At 36.4% G+C, this 12,208-nt stretch overlaps 1 pseudogene; it reads left to right on the forward strand.

Annotated features, from left to right (window-relative positions):
• Window positions 1–5,004: 5,004 nt before the first annotated feature.
• Window positions 5,005–12,208, forward strand: part of LOC113915853 — a 39,271-nt pseudogene continuing 32,067 nt past the window's right edge.

The following is a 12,208-nucleotide window of genomic DNA, read 5'->3' on the forward strand; positions in this document are numbered from 1 at the left end:
AATCATCACAAATTACTGTCTACATTCATCAAATTAATGGGGTAATCGCTCGGCTTGCACTTTAAATAGGCTACGTATCTTCCAACTGAAGTCATATCTCTATGCAGACACTGATTTATTGACTTTTGTTTTATTCTTTCCAAATGTCATAGTGATTGATTTATTTTAATAAAATGAACTAATTTTGATATTAAGACACTAAAAACTTTGTAATTGGTCTATCATAAGTGATTGTGTTTATTTTCATTTTTGGAAATCCATATGTTAAAAGGGTCATACAAATTTTAAAACTGTATTGTAGCAAAGGTCGAAACTGAAAAAAATGTATCCATTTACTATCTAAAAAGTAGAAATTAGAAGCACATGACTCCTATAGTCTGTATAGCTGTTATTTCCTAAAATACTTTTAAAACCAATGCTGCCAATGTCCATGATCTCATATATGTCACAGTCGTCAAACGGCCCTGTCAACTGATGTCCAATGATGGGCATTTTTCTGTTCCAACTGTTTCTTTGGGTTCCTTTCCTCTCTTCCTCTATCCCTTCCCCCACCCTCTATCCCTTTCTTCTAGGTCTTTCTTTCTTCGCCACAGGAGAACAATGGAAAACAGGACATAGTAAAGAATATAGGAAACATTTACTAAAAACGGGATATCATCTTGGAGTTTTGAGTGTTTAAGCCCAAACTAAGTTAGTTACAACTATTTAAAAAAAAAAATAAAGTTCAAATTTTCAAGTTAGATGGTAATTTTAAAGCAAAAAAATTAAAATAAGAGGAATTCTACAAGAAATAAGCCATTGTAAAAGAAACTAAAAATATTTTTAATTATGAGAATGAGTCTGGCTGTTGCCTGGGTATGAGGCAGGAACACAGATAAAAACCAGAATGGCACACCTAGAAAGTGTTATCAAAACATTCTGCGGTAGAGGTTGTTACACTTGTGAGACTAATTGAACATGTCTGGGAAATAAAATTCTTCCCGTCCCCCAAATTTTCCAAGGAAGCTTGAGCAACTGATAGTCACATTCCTCTTAAGGCATACAAAGCAGTACTGAGGGAAAGGCATAAATTTTAGGACAGAGATAGGTAAATGTATCCCCTCTACCAGACAGGTTGACTCAGAGAGAATTAGAGTCATAGAAATACAAGACACCTTAATTGTGGATTTAGCAACATACTAAATATTAGCATTATGTAAGGCGTATTGGAGACCGGTAGTGAAGTGAGATGGTTAAGTATGGAAATCTAAGAGGGAGGAGAAGTCAATTCCAAGTACAATTTGTAATTTGCCCATCCTCGAATACTTGCCAAACGACACAGGAAAGGCTTTTACTTAAATCCCACTGCAGACTATAGGCGCATAGGATACACCTGTTGTTCTCAATAAAAGATGTCATCTGGACACTGCAGGTAAGGATATTTCAGAGGAGGATAATAAAGATGAAAAATTAAAGTTTCAGGGTCAGTACCCTTTAAGTCTGAAATTAAAACATGGGGAGAAAACATTCAAGTCAAAATTAAAATAGCACTCGCGTGAGAACATCTCAGAGACAAATCTACCAATGAGATGTGCATAAGCACAAGTTTTTGAGTTAGAGATGAATTACTGGAAATCACATGAGATTTCCCAAATTTGCTAAATAATGTCACATCCAGTCCTGAAATGTTATTGGAGAAAATTAAATCCTTATGATTTGGCAAGGAACCGTAGCATATGTACAGCTCAAAGGGAAGATTACTGATGGACTATTTTTTCCACTTTTACGGTGTAATTTAACCCCACCCCCCCTAAAGATTTCTACGTTCCTATTTTATATTCTTTCTGTAGCTCATTGTTGAAAGAAGTATATGTGGGACGGTCACACTGGTGAGTTCACACTGAAGGACAATGTTCCCATAGTTCAGGGGGAGCTTAAGGAATATACAAAAGACAGCCCTGGACTTCTCTGCAGTCATTGTTATAGATCTGTGGAGTGTGGTCTAGAGCTCCTGCTTTGTGGGGGACTGTTAGATTGGGGAATTCCTTCATTCTCATCTTTTATACCCCAGACTTTGAATACTGTGAACCCTAAATTTGATGCGAATTTCATAAGAACAAATTCGACAACAATAGATATTCAAAGTTCATGCAAACATATTCAATTTTACCATACAGAAAACTTACCCCAAATTGTGGAAAAGATACTAATTTTGACATAGAAGGCTAGTTTATCAAATAGGTAGGTAATATGAAAGTTACTTAACCAGAATTAAGGTAACTGCCTGGATTTTTGTATGCTCTCAAATTCACAGACTTAATAAAGGGGTAAATTTGAACTCTTGAAAGAATGTGTTTTTTAAATACCTCCAAAGTTATTAACATTTACACTATATAGAGTGAAATGGTGGTTTAACAAATAGTTATACTTCCAAAAGACTGAGTCATGAAAACACTCATTTTATAATACCTGTTACATCTTACTACTAAATAACTACTACTAAATACATCAAGGAACAAAGCAGACAAAACTTTTATTCCCCCAGGATTTAGGGTTTAGTGGCTTATTTGCATGTGATGAAAGGAGAAAGAAACCAGTCTAGCTACATTTAATTCAAATAATGATTATAGTCTGACTAATCCAAGGGAAGTATAAGATTTTCAAGTTTTTTGTGGTTGTTGTTGTTGTTTCTCAATTCATATGTGGCATTTACACAGAGTATTCAAATCTTAAGTGTATGGCTTGATGTTGGATATATATACTCATGTAACCCCTCACAGACTTCCGTCAAATAATAGAACATCTTCAGAAGTTCAGAATCCTATCTGATGCCCTCTCATTGGTACTATCAATTCCCCTAGTGAGGATAATGACTATTTTTATTTCTATCAGCAGAGATTAGTTTTGCCTGATCTGGAATTTCTTACGTTTTCCATTCGACATTGTATCTGTGTTTTGTGTGTAGCTATTTTTTCTACTTATTGCTATGTTGTATTTAATTGTATAAATATACAAACATTTATTTCTTTATTAAACTGATAAGGATAGTTGAGATCAGGTTTAGTTTTGTAGTACTGTATATAAAGTTTCAAAGAAATAGTTGTATGGGGCACCTGGGTGGCTCAATTGGTTAAGGGTCTGCCCTTTGGCTCAGGTCATGACCCCAGGGTGCTGGGATCCAGTCCCACATCAGGTTCCCTGCTCCGCGGGGAGTCTGCTTCTCCCTCCGCCTCTCCTCCTCCCCCTGCTTGTGCTCTCTCTCTCTCTCAAATAAATAGATAAAATCTTAAAAAAAAAAAAAAGAAATAGGTGTATATGTCTTGCAGTGGGCATATGTGCTGCATTCAGATCTGTTAGATGTTTAATTATGAAAAATTCAGGGTCATAGGTCATGAATATACTTAATGCTAAAGTGTTTTCTGACATGATAGCAGTAATTTACAATCTTACCAGCATTGTCTGAAAGCTCAGTTATCAAGTTTTTCCATACTCTCATCAAAAGTTAGAATTTCCTGTCTTTTGAATTCTAATTAATCTGGTATTCATGTAGCAGTATCTCATGTTGGTTTTAATTTGCATTTACTAAAGAAAAGTTACACTGAAACAAAGTTCTACTGAAAGAAAAAATTATACTAAAAACAAATTTATATGTTTATTGACTACTGAAATAGTATTTTTCTGAATGCCTTTTTCCCTCTCATTTTATTAACTTTGCTTTTTTTCTCATGTACATTAGGGTTTTTAAAATATGTTTTTACACAGCAACAGATATATGTTTAGAAAAAATGCATGTAGTTTTCAGAAAGGGATAATACTCCTCATGACTGGTTTTCATTCTTTTAATTGGATATTTTCATGAAGAGAAGTTCTTGACTGTGTATTTGGTTAATTTTGATTTTTTTCACAGGTGATGCTTTTGACATTCTATTTAAGAAAACCTTATCTAAAGTTACTACAAGTTTATAAAGATATTCTTTATGTTTGTTTCTGTGAGCTTTATTGTTATACATTACTGTTTTAAGTTTACCAAACATCTGAAATTAATTTTTGTGTGCAGTATGAGTCAAAAATTAAGGTTCATAGTTTTCAAACAAGGATAGCCAATATATCCAGTGCAAACTACTGAAACTGAAATGAAATGGTAACTGTTGTAAATTAGGTGACCACATTTTTAGGCTCCTGTTTCTGTATTCTCTATTCTGTTCCATTTGTTTGTCTATCCTTACATCCATAACTACACTGTTTTAGTTATTATAGCTTCATTATATGTCAGCAAACTTGGTCCTATAAATTCCCCATTTTTTTCATATTTAAGATTACCCTTTACATTTTAGAATCAGTTTCTCAAATCTCAGATTTTTACAAAATCTTTATTGGGATTATTTTCCCCAAATAGACAGACAATACAGATTGAACTCTGTTCAGAGAGGGTTTTAAGCATTGTTCAGACATGCATGTCTGTATTTCTCCTTACAGCTAAGAGATAGTCCATACAAGATGCACCCATTTTGTGTCTCTATTGAATATCTGAGATATTTCCCAGGTTCCCTACAGCTTCATGTGCTCTGGATCTCATCCTCTGTCTTAAAGGTAGCTCATGGCTGCTAAATATTTTGTCCACCCTTAGCTCCCCCACTACTACCTTCTGTTGGAATTCTTGGTTCTCTTATAGCAGAGCCTCATCTATTACTCTACCCTGCCTGGCCTTGGCTATCACCCTTGCCTCATGTTGGAGCTGATAAAAAATGGCTGGAAAGAACACCCTTTAGTCAAATGATAAAAACTTGCTATATATTTTATTTATTTATTTTTTTTTTTTAAGATTTTATTTATTTATTTGAGAGAGAGAGAATGAGAGATAGAGAGCACGAGAGGGAAGAGGGTCAGAGGGAGAAGCAGACTCCCTGCCGAGCAGGGAGCCCGATGCGGGACTCGATCCTGGGACTCCAGGATCATGACCTGAGCCGAAGGCAGTCGCTTAACCAACTGAGCCACCCAGGCGCCCCGAAAAACTTGCTATATATTTTAATGAGTGGCTGGTCTGTGGACTTTTCTTCCCTATATAATCCACATAAAACAAAACTTTGTCCCTATTTCTATGTTTGTGTCTATCAGTTTCTGGGCAGCAGGAATAGCAGGAAATGATGCAATCATGGCTCCCATGTCCCTTAAAACTAGAAGTGCAAGAGAAGCTCTAAAAAAAATGGAAGTATTGAATTTTCTGTTTTTAATAAAAGCAAAGGGGAATAAGAAGCATACAGCATCCAGAACAAGCTTGGGATAGGGAGGAGCAAGCAATCAGTGATGAGGATGAAAAAAGATTTGCCTGTCTGAAAGAGATATACATGTGCAAGAGAAAAAAAAAAAAAAAAAAAAAAAAAACAACACAGACACACTCTCTACCAAGCAGTATAAAGAGAAACATGAAATGCAAATGGATCACAGACCTGGGTCTGTTGTGTTGATGAAAGGAATCAACATTTTTCCTTTGCTAATTTTTTGGACATACAGGAAGAATCTCCTCGCTACCTCTGGTTCACAGGCTGGGCTTCTACCAACCGTCTTATCCCCTGTAGTTTCCTGAGGTATCACAGTGCAAATGCTTAAAGCATGACATATGCATGTGAAGTCCCAACCCCTTTTTGGATACAAACCAATTTAGTTTGGAGGTTACAAACCCTATTCATGCCTCATTCTCTAGATTCTGTGACTCTGCTACTCAAATCTTCACAGAGCACACCATTTTCTGCAGGACTGTAGACACATGAGCCAACTGCTCTGTTTAATACCTGTCCACCAGTGAATAACGTCCTTGATAAGGAGACTGCTCATGAGGAGCTTACTAACTGTATACTGCACCTGAAGACTGCAAACCAACATAGTCAAAGACCATTACTAGAGGGCGCCTGGGTGGCTCAGTTAGTTAAGCGACTGCCTTCGGCTCAGGTCATGATCCCGGCCTCCCTGGATGGAGTCCCACATCAGGCTCCGTGCTCAGCAAAGGAGCCTGCTTCTCCCTCTGACCCTCCCCCCTCTCATGTACTCTCTCTCTCTCTCATTCTCTCTCTCTCAAATAAATAAATTAAAAAAAAAAAAAAAGACCGTTACTAGAGAAATCATCTTGACAACATGTGGAAATGAATGACTACGTTTAAAATTGGAGATCCTGGGACACTTGGGTGGCTGTCAGTGAAGCGTCTGACTTTGGGTTTTGGCTCAGGTCATGATCTTGTGGTGGTAAGACTGAGCCCCACGTGGGGCTCTGCACTCAGAGTGGAATCAGCGTCAGATTCTCTTTCCCTCTGCTTCTCTCCCCACTCGCACTCTCTCTTTCTCCACATCTGTAAAAGAAGTAAGCAAATAAAATCTAAAATCAGAGACCCTAAACCCCAAAGAAAGACTAAAAGGAATCTTTGAGGGAAAAAACCTTCTAGCAAGGAAATTCAAGATTCTTATACCCTTGGCTTTAAAGTTCATTTTGGAAGTTAAAAGAAATATATTTTTTGTAGAATTATTATTTTTATTATGTTATGTTAATCACCATACATTACATCATTAGTTTTAATATTCAAATGTTTTTGATAAATATTAACTTTTTATGTTAACTTTTTTGCATGCATTAAGCAGTAGGATTAAGGTTTTAAATCAATATTTTGTTTTTATTATTTTCAGATTAGATATTCAGATATGAAGATAACTCAAAACTTTTTTTAAAGCACCTCAGATAACTTGAATGAAAATTTTAGATTCCTACAACCTAATTAAAAACTGAGAATAAATGTCACTGTTTCCTTCCAATTGGGAAATTAAGGCTAACTTAATAGCAGTTATCTCCTGGTATTGTGACCGATGGCATCAGGCAAAACTATATTACTTTAACAATTTAAAATTATTAGCAGGCTCTAGTTTTGTAAAGGTAGAAAACAAATGTAGACAATATCTCCTGAGCTGATTGTTGTTGCTTCTACTCTAGCTTCTTTCCCACTGATTTACAATTCCTCTATTCTCCAATATATTAAGTTTGTTTTTTAATGCATGTTTATTCAGATAAGGGTAATTTGTATTCTATACAGAATAATGTTAAGGGCTGTAAAGTATGCTCAACTGTCAGAGCAAAGTTATATTAATGTGCTTGTAGATATTTGTGTGTGTGTGTATGTATATTTACATATATATTTCAAATTTTCTTAAAAGAAAATAAACATTGAGAAGGATAACAAGGGAAGGCACAATTTTGGTATCTCAGAAGCAGATAAAATATTTCAAGAACATATGAACTATTTTCTGCATCAATAATGGTGGTTGACTAATATTGTATCAGAAACAAATCCACTGGGATTTGTCAACATGGAAGCTACTGGTGATCAAAAAACAATAATATTGGTGACAAGGGGAAGATGAAACTCAAAGGGCAGTGGTTTGAGAAGAGAATGAGAGGTAAAAAAAAAAGTGATTAACTCCTTAGAGAAGAGAAAATTGTGTTCCCTTTTTTCTCTGACACTTTAAAAACCTAAGACACAATGAGAGACAGTTTGGAGTAGTACCACTTTAGAAATGAAGAAGTAGATTCAAAATGAAGCAGAATTTTAAGATAGACTGAGTAATTGGAGACCTTCAGTGTGTATCTACCAGTACTAAGTAAAGAGAAACATTTTGTAAGAGTTGTTTCTTTGTGGGGACAAGAAATTGACTTAGCAAAGACCTTCTTTAGTTCTGTTTTTACCTGACCTCCACTATATAACTTTAAAATAGCTGCCTGTCTTAGCTAAAATAGGCTTTATGATTAATTTATTCATAACTTTCCTCTAATTCATCTCCCAGGCTTTTCCAGGGTTGTGGGGAGAGGGAGGCAAAAGAAAAATTGATTCTGAATGAAAAAGGAACAATGATTCTGACAAAGAAATTTATCAAAAAAGTATATGATTTCTTTGACACTCCATGTTTCTTAAGCCCCTAAGGCAGAGAGAAATTATCCACACTCCTAGAAGACAATGAGCTCAGCTGTTGACCCTATGGGGGTTACTTAAGAAGAAAAAAAAATATCAACCATCTGCCCGTCACTCAGTGAGGATAAGGTTTAGCTTACACTTAAAGGTTCCTATTTTATTTCTCACCTATTGTATCACTCAGCATTAATAATGGGTCAGGATCTGTGCATTTTTTTCTGCCTTGATTTAGGTATTTCCTCTTTCTAAAGTGAATTTTTTCAGTGAGGTTGAGTTGAAGGCATGTGGTATGTACTCACATTATCCTAAGGCCTTTTGGATGTTATATGTATTAAGGATTTGTTTCCTTTCCAGTGATGGGTTTCGATCCACATTTTAAGTTTGTGGGTTTGGGATAGATGAAGGCAAAGACGCCTACTGATGTTAATACTGCCTGCAAAACAGAGGCCACTCCACACACCATCACAGCCCAGTCACACTGTATACTGAATTTAGGAGTGAAATATTGAGACAGAATTAAGGTATCATCCTGTCATGCTTCATCATCTATTCATAAATGTCCCACTTAGATTTTGAGGGGAGGGGTGGCTGGTTAAGAGTAGAATCCAGTTTGGAGAATCTGATATCACAGATGTCTGTCTTCATCTGCACCCATTACTGGTATGACTAAGGATTTCTGCCCACTTCATTGTAAACAATGACAAAATCTCATTTCATTTCTAGTTTTTCATACTTTAAAGTGACGTCTCAGGTGTCTTATTTTATTTTTTTAAAATATGAAAAATCTTCCTATTTAAGGGAAAATCAATGTTCCCTAGGGCTCAGGAATGAGCTGATTATTTGTCATAATTCTAAACAAAAAGGTAGGATCATTTAAATGGGATTTCAAATGTCTGAGAGGAATATTAACATTTAAGCTATAACCACAGACTTTTACTGTTATCAGATCTGATCAGTTAACAGAAGTGGGTCATTAGACCCATAGCTAGGACTTTCATTAATGCACAAAAAACCAAAATAATATTAATATTTCCACACTTACCTAATATGCACATAGAAGTGATGTTTACATCAGTATGTATTCAAGCACTAATTCTTTTTCTTACATTACTAAATTTTCCTAATCACATGTTGTGCTTTCATGTATTAATATAAACACACTGAGGAAAGACATCATAAGAGGGAAAAACTGAATTCACAGTTGGTCGCTGAGTGGAACCGGGACATTGGCTCTTACGTAGTCAGATGGATATTTTCCAGGTTTTTTCTTTTCTTTTTTTTAAAGATTTTATTTATTTATTTGACAGAGAGAGACACAACGAGAGAGGGAACACAAGCAGAGGGAGTGGGAGAGGGAGAGGCAGACTTCCCGCGGAGAGGGAGCCCGATGCGGGGCTCGATCCCAGGACCCTGGGATCATGACCTGAGCGAAAGGCAGATGCTTAACGACTGAGCCACCCAGGCGCCCCTTCCAGGTCTTTTCTAATTTCATTTTGCAGCACACATCTTACCCCTTCTTACCAGGCGGCATAGTCCCTACATTCTCATGATTGTCCTTCTGTCTCTTTGGCTGCTCCTCCTTCCCACCCTCTTTGTCTTCATCCCTGCTCAGCTAGAAACTGCGAGCCAACCTTAATGTCACATCCAACTTGCAATAAACACAGATCCTGTGGATTCCATTTTCTCATAATCTAGAGTTTCACCTATTCTTTATTTCACTATTTTGGCCCAAATCACCAAAATTTGTTGTCTGACCACATAATTGCTGTTTTTTATTGACTGCTCCCCAAGGAACTCACACTTTTCATAGCCGCACATTGTCAATGTTGTTCATTGTTTTTTGTTTTACTGTCAATGCTTATTGAGTAATATTTTCATCATCCCTGTGCTTATTATAGTGAAAGAGCTTCATATTTGAAAAAAACTTTAAATTACCATATCTGTTATTAATATAATAATCTATGTTATGGCTATCATTCCATACCATAATTTTCACAGCATACCTTTCAGCATGTTTTCATCCTTGTCATGCATTTGTATTCATGATCTAGTCTTACAGGCATTCCTTGGGGGAAAATATGGTATGTTCTTTCTGGACCCAAGGATTGCTTTACTTATTATCTTAAATAGCATTTCAGTACTTTTATATTGACTAACTCTGATTTGACATTTAAGTATCTGCTTAAATGTTACTTTATAATTAAGCATTTATTGATCTCTAAAATCGATTGAGGGCCAGAGTATATGATGGACTCATGGCATGCTGCATTTTACATGTTCTTTTTTTTTTTAAGGTTTTATTTATTAATTCGACAGAGAGAGACACAGCGAGAGAGGGAACAAAAGCAGGGGGAGTGAGAGAGGGAGAAGCAGGCTTTCCGCGGAGCAGGGAGGCCGATGCGGGGCTCGATCCCAGGACCCTGGGACCATGACCTGAGCTGAAGGCAGCTGCCTAACGACTGAGCCACCCAGGCATCCCCATTGTACATGTTCTAAAACTTGTAACACGCTTCATAATTTATTTGATGGTCTAGCACACTACTGTGCAAGCTCTACAAAGGAAGTGGTGATATGTCTGGTGCACAAGTGTGTTTCCAGCATTGCTCCATGCTGCACAGGAGATGATCAACTGATGAATTAATACTTCTTGCTTTAGAATTCACTAGACTTTTGGATGACATGAAAATGCAATTTAAGTTAATTCTCCCAATGAATTAATAACTGTTCTTTATTGTAAGAAGTATCTTTTATCTCACAAAAATCTCCATTTGCTGTATGTCGGTATTATCTCAGAATAAGGTAGTTTATTAGTTTTAAAAATCAGGAAAACATAAGAGTATGTGTAAGGGCATGAAACATTCTGGAATGAACACATCAGTCTACGGCTGCTTTTTAAAATGAGCTTACATGAAAATAGTGGGTTTAAACAATGAAAATAAACTCAAATGACCAATATAGTGGGAAGTGAAAACAGAAATTGGAAACAGAAAAGCAAAGGGATGAAAGAAAGAAAATAAATAAATAAATTGACATTATGGGAAACTGAATAAGGCTGAGATTCTCAGAATGTCTCAGGAATTAGAGGAGCCCATTTCCTCTGAAATTGTGGGGTGCCTATGAAGCTAACAATAGGAGAAATCATATATCTGTAAAAACAGAAAGTAGATCATGAGAATTTTCATTATACCTTCACACTGTTAAATTGTGCCCTCTCCCTTTGACAGCAGACTGAATTTTCTCTGGAGAAATGAACTCAACCAGATAGACTCAAAAGAGGTCTGAGATTAAAGTTGAGATTAAACTAAGGTTAAAGCTACTATGCTTTAAACATGGAAACAATTATAAAGTTTATCTTCAGAATAAAAGTGAGAACCCCTCCCAGGACACTATCTGCCACTAGCTATAAGAACCTATAAGAACATGATAGCCAGGCTTAAAAATGTCACACAGGAGACTAAAGACTTCTTCTCAGGAACACGTACCAGCCTAAGGAAACAAAACAAAACAAAACAAAACCTTAAGTACGCTCACTTTTATTTTTTTTAAAGATTGATTTATTTATTTTAGAGAGAGAGGGTGTAAGAGTGGGAAGAAGGGCAGAAGGAGAGGGAGAATCCAAGCACACTCCCCACTGAGAGCTTAGCCTGCTGCCCTGGGACTTGATCCTAGGACTCAGAGATCATGACCTGAGTTGAAATCAAGACCTCTGAAACAAATAATACATTATATGTTTAAAAAGAAGAAGAAGATAGCAGGAAGGGAAGAATGAAGGGGGAAATTGGAGGGGGAGAGGAACTATGAGAGACTATGGACTCTGAGAAACAAACTGAGGGTTCTAGAGGGAAGGGGTTGGGGGGATGGGTTAGCCTGGTGATGGGTATTAAAGAGGGCACGTACTGCATGGAGCACTGGGTGTTATACACAAACAATGAATCATGGAACACTACATCAAAAACTAATGATGTAATGTATGGTTATTAACATAACATAATAAAAACAATAAATAAAAAATAAAAAAAGAGCCTGTCACTTAACCAACTGAGCCACTCAGGTGCCCCGCCCCACCCCTTTTTAGATATCCTTTCTGTAATGGACTGGAAAGACCACTCCACAAGACCAAGACCAAACCAAACCAAAAAAACAAATCAGCAAATCCCATCAACCTACAAGAACTTCCAATGAAATTAGATACAGTCTTACTCTTAAATATGAGGAAAGAGCCAAAGACTTACCCAACCTTTGCAAGAAAACTCTAACATGAAACACAGATACCAAAGCAAGCA

The sequence above is a fragment of the Zalophus californianus genome, chromosome 1, assembly GCF_009762305.2.
Source record: "Zalophus californianus isolate mZalCal1 chromosome 1, mZalCal1.pri.v2, whole genome shotgun sequence".
In the NCBI taxonomy this organism is placed as follows: domain Eukaryota; kingdom Metazoa; phylum Chordata; class Mammalia; order Carnivora; family Otariidae; genus Zalophus; species Zalophus californianus.